Raw genomic sequence first — 14124 nt, forward strand, 5'->3', positions numbered from 1 at the left:
AAAGTTCCCCACAAGCTTTTTAAACCCTCAAACATGCTTCCCCTTTCTTAAAGTTCCTTTGCATTATTTATAGGACACTGCTGAGTGTCATAGGCTACAGGTAACAGTACTCAAAGTCACTCCCTGTACATCTGAACTTTACATCCTTTGACCAGCAACTTCCCAACTCCATCCTTACATTTCACCCAAACCCTGAGATTTGGACACTGTCCTGCTCCCCGTGCTTAAGCACAGTAGTCATGAGGGTGAGGGGACACAACATCCCACTGACCCTTCAGCCTGCTGGAACGGATCAGTGTATCCTGTGCCATGATAATAAAACATACCTTCCTTCCATCAGTACTGAGTGGCCACTTACATTTGAAACGTGAATGACCAGAAGACCTTTAAGGCAATGGGCTTATCAGTGCTTATCTTTGGACCATCATAAGTATAACCCAGGAAGAGTTCAGGGGCATCAAAAGTGTTAGCACCGTAGTACAGGTTCAGCATTTGCTCTGGTTTGTCTTGGGTAGTAAGGCCAATGTCGATGATTTTGACTTTATTGTTCTTATCCACAATTTTATTTGTTTTGAAGTCCTGTATTTATTCTGTGCCCCTGACAGTAGATCCAGGCTGCTAATATCTGCATAAGTATTTCCCATGCCTTGTCTTTCACTATGTAGCCATACTTTCAGATACATTTATGAAGACATTGAACCTCACCCAGCTCCATGACAAGGTATCTACTTGTTTTCGTCTCAATTATTGAAGATGATGTTGGAGTGGTTAACCACAATTGTCATCATTGCCATGGTCATTATTGGATGGCATAAGTGCTTCTTCCTCACAAGGACTTGGAAGCCACTGTAGCAGGACATCCACTGTCTTAGCACCTGCTTTTTCCCCACACCTCCACTGTACTGACTGTCCAAGCCTATGTTGTGTTGTGTTGCCCCTGAACTTCCTGCTTTGCAGAAGGAAGTAGGATGTCATGGTCTGGTTATAATTTTGTTCAGTTGAAGTGTCCTTAGTGTCTAGCACATGGAATCCAATATATTCCATTGCTCTTATACTTACAGGGTCTGGCCTGAGAGGGATCAGTTGCTCATAGGTATTTGGGAACCGCTTCTAGCCTTAGTTGAACTAGGGTTGCATCATGACCACAGTGACTCTTGGCCTATATCTAGGGTTGACTGTCATTAGGAGACTAAGTAGGTCCTTCTGACACCACACCAGAGGTACCACACACTCCTGCTACAACCTGTCTTCTTAGCTCTAGAATGAAGAGAGAGCCAAACAGAAACTTTCTGACTCCCATGAAATATAAAACTCCACCTAAGCTTCAAATTTAGTTCTTTGGAACGTCATAAAATTTGCCAAAGAAGAGTTCAGGGACACCAAAAGTATAAGTACTGCAGTGCTGGTTCAGCATTTACCCTGGTTGGAATGGGACACTAAGGCCAAAGTTGATAATTTTGACTTTCCCATTGATATACAACACAATATTCTTCGGCTTCAGGTCCCTGTGAAATATTGTGTGCCCATAGCATTAGCTCATCACAGCTATTATTTATACAATATTTCCCTGACCTTGCCTTCCTCTATATAGCCATACTTTTGGGTGTATTTATAAAGCTGTTGACCTTCAACCAGCTCCATGAAGAGATGTATTGTTTTGGTCTAAATTACTTGAAGAATCGAGATGATGTTGGGGTGATCAACCATCATCATCACTGCCATGGTCATTGCTGGCTGGCATTATTTCTTCTCTAATACAAGGACTTTGTTGGACACTGTCACAGGAACACCAGTGTGTTAGAAACTCTGTTGTCAAGTCAACTCCACATTCTCAGGGCCTCCAAATTGCAGGGCCTCTCCTGGCACGGGACATACACTTCCCCTGTACTTCTACTCTCAGAGAGTCTCAACTTTTCAGGACCTCAACTATTGTAGGACCTTCACTGTTGCAGAAAATTGATTCTGTCAGCAACTTGTATATTGCAGGACCTCAGCTCGCAGAGAAATTCCACTGCCGCAGGACCTGCAATGTCAATGTAAATCTAGAGTCTCAGGACCTCCATTGTTGCAGGATCTCCAGTGTTGTAGGACGTCCAATTTTGCAGGACCATCACTGTCAAAGGACCTCCTCTGTCACAGCCTAGCCCTTCAGACTTAACTGTAAAACTAGTGGCATTCAAGTAGCACCATGACAAGGTACTATCTTGTCTCAGACTCAATTCCTTGCGTAGTGAAATGAAGTTACAGTGGTCAAAAATCATCATCGTTACAAGCACTTTGATGTGCACTGTAGCAGGACATCCACTGTTCCAGTGTGGCTTCTGTCCCAGTACCTCCACTATCACTGGACCTCCAGTGTCATAGGACCTTCTCACTAACAGCGGCTGCATTGTCAGGACCCTCAATTTTCAGGACATCTACTGTCACAGTATGTGTACTGTTGCTGGACTTTCATTGTCACTGCACCTAAACTGTCACAAGGTCATCCAATGTCACAGAGCAGTGTCTCAGCACCTCTACTCTCCCAGGACCCCACAGTCACAGGACCTCCAATAACTCAGGAACTCTAAGTTCCATTACCTCAAGGAATGGAAATCATACAAATCATACAAATCTTCCCTCCATCACCCTTTCCTGAAATGGCCAAGCTCCTTTTGGGGTGTCAACCCCCATGAATGCTTTTTAAAAGATTGTAAAACAGATCCCTGAGGAAAAAGTACGCCTTTTATGCAGTTTTAAGCATCTGATTGTTTACTTCTTTACATTTCACAAGAACAGAGCCCTCTACCTAGACCTGAAGTTAGGAGCTAAATTGCAGGAGTGACAATGCCACAAACAGCATGCATCAGTGTATAGAAAAATCTTTTTATTCCTTCGTAGACACAGGAACAGCTGGCTACTTGGCGGGTGAGCCATAAAGCACTGTCAGGTCTGGTTACTCACCCATTCCCCAGTTTTTGGCACCTCCTCTGTGAGGAAGAAACATGCATGAAATTTTGCTAATATCCCTGGTGAGTCCCTGAAGTAGTAGAGCTTCCTCTTTTGTTTTATCAGCCTCTTACCCCTTCCAAGGGAGAACTTCAGGAAGAGTTTTACCTACTTGAACTCCATTGAGTAGAGGCTGGCAAGGATCTCTAGTGTGACAATGATATGTGGATCCAGAGCTCCTCCGTGGAATCTATGACATCCAGCCAGGAGCACCTGAACCCTTCCTCCAAGTCAGTTACCCCTGCTTCCACTCTGACCAAGAGTGGTCCTGGCAATTGGAAAACCCCAGCAGAGGTGCTTTCCACCCCTGTGACTGTCTCCCACCCCATATGAACAGACCTCCCTCCACCACCTCCTCCACCACATGTCCATTACACCAGATTTTGGTGCCATTTCAGTGGATTAGCCACTCCCCCTCCTTCTGCAAACTAGGCAGAATCCCAGTCTACTCAGGTGGCTGCTGGCAAGCAAAAAAGAGTGAGGAGCAGCAGTGGTGGTCTGAGATATAGAAGGCCTGCCTGGACAAGTTAGCAGAGAGGAAGCACGGGGAGTAGGAGAGGAAAGGGCGACAGATGCACTCTCATTCCCTGAACCTGCTTCCTTCTCTTCTTTGACCACACCGGCCAAACCAGCAAAACCTTCCACACTGCAGAGGCCCCAAGAAACAATCATTCTGGTGTTGTAGTCCCCGCAGCAGCCCCCCACTATTGAGCACAGGGATCTGCAGTTCATAACTATCAGTAAAGAGGAGCTGTCCTCTGGGGAGTCTGTCTCCAGACCCATGGAAATGAGATGTCAGGAAGAAGCTGGAGAAGCAACAGCAAATGCACCTTGTGGATATGCTAAGCAAGGAGATCCATGAGCTGCAAAACAAGGAGGACAGTAGTGCAGAGGAGAGTGACTGCCTGTGGAAGCTTATGCTGGAGTGGGTGTTTCGGAAGAGACTTCAGGCCATAGTTCTTTTGTTTCTCCCAGGTTCATTTCAGAATACTTTCAAGAAGCTCAACATTTGATGTTTCCATAGTAGAAATTTATAACAACAATGTTTTTGCCCTTCTGGCCTTAGACAGTTCTACAGTGATGTCTGTGGTTAAGTGCCAGGCAGTGAGAACCCAGGAGTGACATTCAGAGGTACAAAGGATGACCTGCAGGTGAGGTGCTCCTGGGGCCGTGTGTCCTAAATGCAGGTCCTCAACCTTACAGCTGCCCACTACAGCTGTGCCTGGGATGGAGCCAGTGCTACCGACCTAGGAAGCATCTCAGGGAGTGTGCTTAGGATGTGCCCCATTGCTTCAGTGCATGACAAGGTTAATCTGCAGGAGCAGCAAGGATTTTAGCCAGCTCAGGTTCTGTATCTGAGAAAGAACAGGTCTTTAAGAACATCAAGATGCTCACCTCTAGCACGTATCAGCTTTATATATCAAAGATATCATAATAAAGCTGTTTAAAACAGAAAAAGTTATAAGCTAGCTCAAGGGTAGGATTACTGACCCTGAGTATTCTATCTAATTACATACACAGACACACAGACACACAGACACACAGACACAGACACACACACACACACACACACACACACACAGAAAGAGAGAGAGCTACAAAAAGTTGGAAATAAACAAATCTTAAGAATATATAAATAACTGTATAATTATTAAAAGTCTATATGAGAGTCAATGTTTATCACCCAGCATTGAGGAAGGGGCTTAGAGAAATGAATTATCCCCCTCCAACCTCCAAACACACACACACACACACACACACACACACACACACACACACACACACACACACAATCAATGACATGTGTAATAATACCAGGAAATACCCGTATTTTATAGAATGCCATAATGGAAAGTAAGAACCATCTTTTTCGTTAAGGGTTGCCAATATGTTCTTTTTCCAAGGTGTGTGCAGCCGTGCCAGTCTTGTTCACCATGGGATGGAAGAGGTCCCTGACCTGTGAGCCTAGAGGTGAGCAGGGGATCTTTGCTCCATTCTGAGACTGAGAGAGGCAGGATGCCCACTCAAGGGTCCATAGCAGGGAAGGTTTTCAAGCTATGTACAGTGCTGGAAAAGCCTACACAAGGCATACAGTTAGCAGTGATGTGTTTGCAGGGAGTCCAAGGAACCAGCTTTGTACTGATGCAGGTGGGCAAGCATTTATCATCCACCTGCCACTCTGACAGCAATGAGAGTATTGCTTAAGTTTTATTTCATAGATTTGATCCCTGACCAAAATACCAAAAACTGCACCCTTAACGATGTAGCAAATAGAATCGTGGATGCTAAACCAGGAACCTTTGACTCTTCTAATACCATTGTGTATTTCAGAGCAAGGAAGGAGAGGTATCAATGGACAGCAGTCTGCTTTCCCCACGAGTGTTCTACCACTGAGTTAGTAGCCTTAGCCTTCCTCACCTTTAGAAAAAGGGATGTGACTAAGTTGTCCAAGCAGACCTGAAACTCATGCTGTAGACCAGGGTAGCCTTGAACTTCTGATCCCCCTCCCTACTGTGTGTCTTGATCTGGTATTACAGGCCTGTTTCTCTATGGCTGTCCGGCTTGCTTGCTTCCTCCTTTCTTTTCTTCTCCTTTCTATCTCTCTCTTTCTTTCGTTCTTCCTTCCTTTCTCTCTCTTTCTCTCTCTCTCTGTCTTTCTTTTTCGTTCTTTCTTTCGTTCGTTCTTTCATACGTTCCTTCCTTTCTTCATTCTTTTCTTCCTTTCATTCTTTCTTTAACTTTCTTTTCTTCCTTCTTTCATTCCTTTGTTCCTTTCTTTTAAGATTCAATTATTTGAGTGGTCTACCTGCATGTACATCTGTGTGTCCAAAGAGGGCATCAGATCTGATTATAGTTAGTTAGTATCCATAATATGGTGACCGGAATCAAACTCAGGACCTTTGAAAGTGCAGCCAGGCTCTGAACCACTGAGCCTGCTCTCCAGCCCCATCCTATTTTCTTAAACTTAGCACACTTGGTTCACATGAGAATTGTCTGTCCATGAGCAAGATAAGGTTAATCATAGCACAGAGTGCTTATCCCTTGCCAGATCAACCTGGGGTCTCCTGTGACTTATGCTGTCCTTTTCCAGGCCTGTCACCTGTGCCCTGGCGTTTGTGGGGCTCATGCACAGAGGCATGCAACTCAGAGTCAGCACCCCAACTTAGTGCACAGGAACTCTTTCAGGTGTCACTTGATTGTCACAGGTTTCTGCTCGGTCAGCAAGGAAGGGAAGCCTAGCCCTGTGCCAGGTCAGTTCCCAGTACAGAAGTTCATTCATGGCAAACCCAAGTGATCATTGCAGTGAGCGTTGGCGGTCTAGAGCCCACACCAAGGAGGCCTTCCAGACTTTGGAAGTGTAGAGGGAGGGAAGAAAACAAAAGTATGGTACACTCACACTTTGGAAGGACACACATCCATCCTAAGTGAAACACAAGTTCTGTTTTCCAGTTGACAAGTATATAACATGGCTCTTAAGGCTACACCCACATTGTAAAAGCCGGTGATGTCAATCACAGCAGGTAAGATGTCAGTCACCTGAGTCATGTAGAGTTTGACCACATGAGACTCACCCCAGGACTTAAATGCAGTGAGTTCAAGGACTCACATGCTATGCTGCGTGGGCTCCTCCTTATGGCACACCTTGACCCCATTGCACCCTGGGCCTCCACACCATAAGCCAGAGTGCAGAACCCTGGGCACAGTAGGACACACCTAGGCTAGTTTTCACTCCCATGGATGTTCTTGTGGCCTTGTCAGAGCACTGTGACCACATCCCACATCTGAACAGCAAGCTAATCAACAGGATGCTCTTGGAGTCCATCAGTTTGTCTTCCTCAGAGACCCCATAATAGAGGGGGCAGAAATCCAGGCTTTAGGGAGTTACCACAGCCATGATTGTACTTTTGTCCCAGCCACTCCACCTTTGGCCAAGTTACAGCTCTGGCAGGCCCTGTCATGTTGTCTTCAACATGTTTGTGTGACAGTAATACTTGTATGAACTATGCTACATGTTGGCCTAGAGGCTGGGCTTTCCTCTTGCATTTCCAGCAAGACTACAGAGTTCCCGGGGGAGACTCTCATGGCTCTTCATGTTCTGACAGCACAGTCTGCAGATGTCTCTAAGGTATTGGACATCAAACCCCACTGAGGAGTGAGAGGCTTTCAGTGGCTTATAGACCCGGGGCTTGGGCATGATGGCCTTTATTGTGTGTTTGATAGCATGTATGCTCTGCTCCAAGTGTAGACAGACACTCCCCATGCCTGTGTTCCGTGCTTGGAGTGTGGGTACACACTCTCCATGCAAACAGCTGTCTACGCACACACAGATGCCATATTCATGATTTACACCTGTTTTCTTTGATGTTTCTTTTAAAAGACAATCATATTAAGTTACTGTGATTTTGTGCTGGCTCTTTACCCAGCCCATAGATGAATATTGGAAAAAGACTCGAATCTGCGTGGGCTCCTCCTTATGCCCACACCCTGACCCCATTGCACACTTTTAGGCAGAGGCATGGCAGAGCGTAGCCTGTAATTGTCCTGTCCATTCCCTATGGATTGTGACCAAACTCTGCACTTCTGCACAGCCTGGCATCCAAGGAAATTGGTATAGTTCCCTACAATGTCTCCACAGGCCCAGAGGAAGGACATAAATAGAATCTTTATGAGACCCAAGTGGCTTCTCAGGGTCAGCCAATGCTCTTGGCTCCTTCTTATCTCTGAAGACACAGGGCACAGGTCCTGACCTGCATGCACCTGTAGCTGCTGCACACACTAAGGATGACTTGTGCTGGCCTCTGATGCTTCTGGGAGTCCTGAAAACCACAATCCTTGGGCCAAGGGGACTAGTGAAGGAAAAGTGAGCACAAGGCCCCTGCCTGCTCCCTGGAGACCAGAAACCCCAGCAGGGTTCTCACTGCTGTGTTCCCCAAGATAATGACAAGCACCTGTTACAACAGGCCATGCTCTGGTGGGAAAGGCAGACAGGCACATCCAAGGCTGTTCTGTGGCCATGCTGGGCCTGCCTGCTCTTCAGGGGCATTATCTGCCATGCCACTCAGCATATCCCAAGCTGTGTCTGGAGTGCTTTGGTCTCACAGGAATGCTGTGGTGATGGAGACACTGACAAACTAAGGACCAAGACCCTGTCAAGTACCCATCCACACATGACTCCTGCCAGGAATGAGCAGTATGGGCAACCACGTAAACTTGGAGACATGGATTATTTCTTCCTTGGGAGCACTTGTGAACCACAGGGTCAGGTGACAAGCTCTAGACCAGGAAAGGATCAGGAGGAGCAGAGTGACCTCACCTGAACTTGAGGAATAGGGAACCCAGCAAGGGGAGTGACCACCCCTGGTTCACACAATTTAGGGACATATGTGGTGGGAAGAAGCTAAGTTGAGGCAGCCTGGACACATCCCAAGATAGCAGGTGATTGGGGGAGGGCGGTGTAGGCTTGCATGAAATGATGTGTGTGTGTGTGTGTGTGTGTGTGTGTGTGTGTGTGTGTGTGTGTGTGTGTGTGTGTGTGCCTGTGTATGTCTGTGGATGGGCCTATCCTGGCACCCACAGTTGGCACAGACACCACTTTACACTAGGGTTTTTGTTCCCAAAGGTTTTCTAATGGAAGGTAATATGCGTCTTGTGCAGGGCTAGTTCACCAGATTTTCTACGAAAGATGAAATCTGATCTTTAGAGATTGGAGTCTGAGCTAGCCTTGTGGACCCTCCTCTTCCCACTGTTCCCAGTCTGTTTCGTGTCACAATGTCCAGGGAATAGAACCCTCAGTTCTGCCAGCACCTCTGTGTGAGGCATTGCATCAGCTGACATCCAGAATGGTTGTCCCAACTCCTCATGTTCTGGCTGAGGTCCAGATGCACACAAGAAGGCCTAGGTGAGGAGGTACTGCCCCACCCAGCCAGGAAGACTTCATCTTCTAACAGATGTTAGGAGGAGGTGCAGATATGACTCACAAAAATGCATCCACTATTGGGCTCAACTACCAAGAACCTGTGAGCAGCAGTGACATTCAAGTCTCCTCTCATCCAAGTAAAGGGACATCAAATACTTCTTTGGACCCTGGGCAGTAAAGAAATCTTGAGGTTTCCATGAGTAGATAACATACCATGAACCATATCAGAGCCCATGGACTGTACCTGCTTGATGACCCTGGAACTCCTTGGCTAAGGTGAGGAGAGGAGACCCCAAACAGCCCTATACCAGTGACTCAGAATCACTGTTAGACAGGATGGACCAGCCTCCACAACCTGAGATGTGCAGTAAGGGTTCTTTTCCATTCCGTACAAAGATGTCTGGTTTGCAGAGTCTCAAATGGATCTGAGACATACTGCAAGGGAGGCTTTGTGTTGGGTGCAGTAGTTAAAACCAGGACATGAGAAGGGTAACTGCAGAGCTGTGATCTTGGAAATTCTGCAGTACCCAGTTTGGATTATTGGAGCCTAGGCAGGCTTTGCAGTCATAGACCTCCCTCTACTGCCCATGTCCCTTCATGACACCTTCTCTAGCAGATAAGACCAGAGCACAAGCTGCTTCAGGGCTAACAAGACACTTGTTTCTCTCATACACTTATGCTCCTGAGAATCCTAGTAGCTTACAACCAGAAACAGGAAAAATAGAGCACATCCAAAGCCCTAAGATTAAGTCAGAGCTGGTCCCCGACTCCTACAAGTGGGTAGGGAAAGGCGACTGAGGTGGTGGGCAGAAGTCGTAAGGGCCAACAACTGACTTGCTTGGAAAAGGATGGAGACTGGTCATGCTGGAATGATCTCAAGCAACTTTCAAGGCTGGCTGGAACAGAAAGGGCTGCTGTATATCTCTTGCCCAGACCACAATGTCCTCCAGGGTTCTGTCTTCACCAGGCCAGCATAGGAAGAGGTAGCACCTGAATTTCATGCCATTGAGAGAGCTAACCTCTTGAGGAACCAGCTGGTCCACCAGTGTGTAGTCTCAGGTTTCGCTGGGTGAGAGAGTCGTGGGCTGTCTGTATGATTGAGCAGACACTTGTTGTCCAGGCTGAGGACATACTGGTCACCTCTCCGGTCGTTCTCTGCCTCTTCAACCTACAGGGAGGTACGAAAACATGGAGGTAGTTTGCACCCTGACTTTGGCGCTTTCTATACTCCTACAATCCCAGGACTGAAGCTCTACATAGACCATCTAATTCTGGCAGAGTCGATCTGTTCTGGGCCAGATAAGCCATCCTGTTGGTTGCTCTGTCTTAGCTTTCGTGACACACTGCCCTCTATTTTACCTCAGGCTGTCTCTTCCAAGCATCCCAGCATGCATCAGCTCCATATCCTGCCCAACATACCTTAGGGTCCCTGATAATTCCAGATACTTTAATGTTCTCCCAGGCTGCACTGTGGGCTCTTGTGTGCCTCACATTGATCCTAGAAGTTCTTGGGAGCCTCCATGCCATGGCGTAGGATATCTTTGTGTCCACACTGAGCCGAGTGATTCCATCCAGTGCAGGATTCTCTCCCTATTGTTGAATTTTGGCACTTATATCCTTCAGGAATGGCTCTGCATATGGTCAACACACACTACCCTGGAAGACCGGAGAGTTCAAGGACGGCCAACTTTCACTTAAGCAAACTTGTCCACAGACTGCGTGGGTCCCATCAGCTGAGAGTAGCCTCCACATTGCAGTGATGTGCAAACTTCTGCTTTTAAGTCATGATGGACTTTAGGATCTAACCTGAGGACCCTACACAAGGCACAGGTAGGTGATGTGTAAATGAGGCATGTTACTGGGTCAGGTCTTCAGTGCAGTGTCTTAAGCTGACCGCCTTTTGGGAGGGCATATGCTTCTCTATTAAATGAGCTGGCTCCTCTGAAGGCCTCGACTCTGCTGTGTCTGCCGCTCATGCTCCCTCCTCCAAGAATCTAACTGTCCCTAGCTCTCTGTGACTGGCTGGTCAGTCAGCCTTCATGCCAGTCCACAGCCACTCTATAACACAGAGCCCACACTGTCCTCTGCAGAAGTTTCACAGGGCTGCTGCTTTAGTCTCTCTGTTGCGCTATGGGGGTCCAAAGTCAAGTTTCTTAGGTCCCTATGGGTCCCTGAAAAGGCTTTAGAACAAGGTAGAGGTGAAGAAATCAGGAAATAAACTCCTGCAGTACTTCAAGTCTACCACTGGAGGGCTCTACACTTTTCTGGTCTTGGTGTGCCACTCAGCAAGCCCTCTCACTCACTCTAAGTTTCTGAGCCTGATGGAGAGGACTCCTGCTAAACCCAGTGTTCCCAAGTAACTGGCTGTATCGGCAGGGCTAACTGTAGAGGATTCTCCACGACCCTGAGAACACAATTTGGAAATCTCAGGTAGGCAGGGTGTGTGTGGGAGCAACCAGGGCTGGATGGAGAACTTAGCCAGAATTTGATCTCCAGCCCTGCATTCTGATTGGCATGAACTACTCTCCTGTGAAGGTCTCTGGGTGGTTCCTGAAAGTAGGTGGAGGAAGAGGAGGAGAAGGAGGAGGAGGAGGAGAAGGAGAAGGAGGAAGAAGAGGAGGAGGAAGAAGAAGGAGGGGGAGGAGGAGGAGGAGGAAGAGGAAAAAACAAGTAAGCAAGGACAAGACAGGCACGTGGCCCGTACTCACTGCAGTGGCCCATCGTATCCTAGGTGTTTTCCTGCCCTAACTGTGAAGCAGGAACCAAACACCACTCCTCATGGGACTGTCTGAGATGAGGCCAGCTGTGGGTCTGAACTGTCAGCAAGGACAGGAGCTGTCTGTGCCATACATCGAAGCATAGTGTCCCACATAAGCCCATCTCACAAATGATGCCATCTCCTCCCCAGAGTGGCTCAAGTAAGGGTTAGGAGTGCCTCATGAATGCCAAGACCTCCCCTACTCCTGCAGACCCATGAATGTTGCCTTCTCAGGGCCCATCTATCCTGAGCCCAGGGATAGAGCTTCCTGCTGGGAAGAGGAGAAATCAAGAAGAGGCAGGAGGCTTGGTGTTGGGGAAACCTCATAAAGAACTTAGAGCAGATACAAGGTAAGAATTGTGGGGAAAATGGAAACCAGAGACAGAGGAAGGACCAACATAGAGCAAACTGAAAAGGACAAAGCACAAAGGTACCTGGGCTATGCCTGCTGCTTGTTCTCTGGACTCTCCCTGTGGCTCATTTCTGGGGGGAGATTCTGTTCTGCCCCAGCGGAGGTTTCTTTCTCCTTGGCAAGCAGCAACACAGCTTTATCAGGGCATTTGCTATATTCCTGGTCCACCCCTTAAAACCTCTGTGCCGGACCCTGCTGGGGATTGGCTTATCCTCTAATGGGGCTCTGTGGGAGAGTGGGTTGTCTTCTTTGATTTCCTTATTGCTACTCTTCTCACTGAAGATGCTTGTTGCTTGAATGCATGGGACACTCACGGCACATTTGTGATAGTGGTCCTGTGTAGGTGTCATCGGTAGTGGCCAGAGACAACAAGCCACAGTGGATCTTTTGCCTCCTTTTGGATGAGCATTCTGGCCATAGTGAGATATGTGACCATGGGAGGATGACACCCGCAATGTGCCAAGGACTGGCAGGCTTTCACTCCTCTTTTGTTCTAATCTAAAAGCAGCAGCAGGCTCAAGGCTAGGAAATGAGGCTGCAAGGGGACTCACTTGCTGTGACTGGGCTGTGCAGCCATCCCCCTGGAGAGCCTGCTTTTGTAGAAAGAAATAAGTTGCCATTTCCTCATTATATTTTCTTTGTTTTAAAGAGTGTTTTACTACAGAGGCTTGGAATCCAATGCTTTTCATGGCATCCAAAATGGCCGGGTCTGGTGTGAGGGGAAGCATTTCTTCATAGGGACCTATGAATCCGTTCCAGTGTTCTTTGAACCAAGGGTGTTTCATCACCTTTCTTGCTGTTGGTCTATAATTCGGGTTTACTTTCAGTAATTGACTAAGGAGGTCCTCCAGTTCTTTTGAAACCCCACAGGGAGCAGGATATACCCCTGCCACTACTTGTCTTTGCAGTTCTTGGATGATCACTGAATCAAATGGGAGCTTTCCCACTACCATACAGTACAAGACCACTCCTATAATCCACATATCATTCTTCGGCCCGTCATACCGATGGCCAAGGAGGAGTTCAGGGGAACCAAAAGAGTACGTGCCGCAGTGGTGGTTTAGCATTTTTCCAGGTTGAAATTGGGTGCTAAGCCCAAACTCGATGACTTTGACCTTTTTGTTTTTATCAACCATTATATTGTCCAGTTTGAGGTCTCGGTGAACAATCCCCTTTCCATGGCAGTAGCTCACTGCTGACAATATCTGTTCTAATATTTGCCGGGCCTCATCCTCCTCTATGTGCCCTGACTCTCTGATGTACTGGTAGAGTTCTTGGCCTTCCACCAGCTCCATTATGAGGTATATTCTCGTTTCCTTTTCAATAACTTGTATGAGAGACACTATGTTGGGGTGGTTGATCTTTCTCATTATGTTTGCTTCCATCATGGCTGGCTGGAACCACTGCTTGTCCTTTCGCAGAACTTTGACAGCCACCGGGGTTCCTGTGAGCCGGTGGTGGGCCAGGAGGACTTTGGCGTTGCCCCCTTGCCCAATTGTCCCCAGTACTTGGTATTGGGAATGGAAGTTGCCCTCCTCAGAGATACTGGGCTCGGGTGTAGGGGTTGGTAACTCCTCCTCAGTCTCTGTAGGCATTTTATCAGTACTAATGCTACCTAAAAATAACAAAAATGGAATCAAATAATGAAAAAGATGGAGCAATATAAGAGCTAAAATTACACTTGTGGTACCTAAAAGAAACAAACAAAAGAAAAAGAAAAAAAACAAAGACAAAGTAAAAACTAGACTAGAAAAATAGAGCAAAATTATGAAAAAGTTAAGGGGAAAATATGAAGAGTCATAAGTAAAAGCCACCCAAATGACCAACCCCAAAAGAGAAAGCCAAGAGCACACACATACTAAATGCAATGATGAAAATAAAAATCGTCATACTACAATAGTATTGGGTGGCCAAAGATGGCCAATACTATAAATAGATGTTCATTGAAGAAAAAAATCAGATGAAAAAATGAGAGGAGAAAGAATTAGTATAAGACAAAACAAACAAATATAAAAAGCCAACACTTAAGGGAAAACTCCATTGAATTTC

General features: G+C 46.9%; 2 pseudogenes across 1 annotated transcript; one reads left to right on the forward strand and one right to left on the reverse strand.

Annotated features, from left to right (window-relative positions):
* The first annotated feature begins 239 nt into the window (after nucleotides 1-239).
* Nucleotides 240-4001, forward strand: LOC148007074 (afadin-like; annotated as a pseudogene).
* A 5542-nt stretch (nucleotides 4002-9543) lies between these two features.
* Nucleotides 9544-13684, reverse strand: LOC148007075 (sperm motility kinase Y pseudogene; annotated as a pseudogene). Its single transcript, XR_015646167.1, has 2 exons — nucleotides 10325-13684; nucleotides 9544-10073 (listed from the first exon to the last, which is right to left on the reverse strand). The product of XR_015646167.1 is annotated as a sperm motility kinase Y pseudogene, transcript variant X2 (transcript).
* Nucleotides 13685-14124: the final 440 nt, after the last annotated feature.

This window comes from Rattus norvegicus, chromosome 1 (assembly GCF_021556685.1).
Source record: "Rattus norvegicus strain SHRSP/BbbUtx chromosome 1, alternate assembly SHRSP_T2T, whole genome shotgun sequence".
In the NCBI taxonomy this organism is placed as follows: Eukaryota; Metazoa; Chordata; class Mammalia; order Rodentia; family Muridae; genus Rattus; species Rattus norvegicus.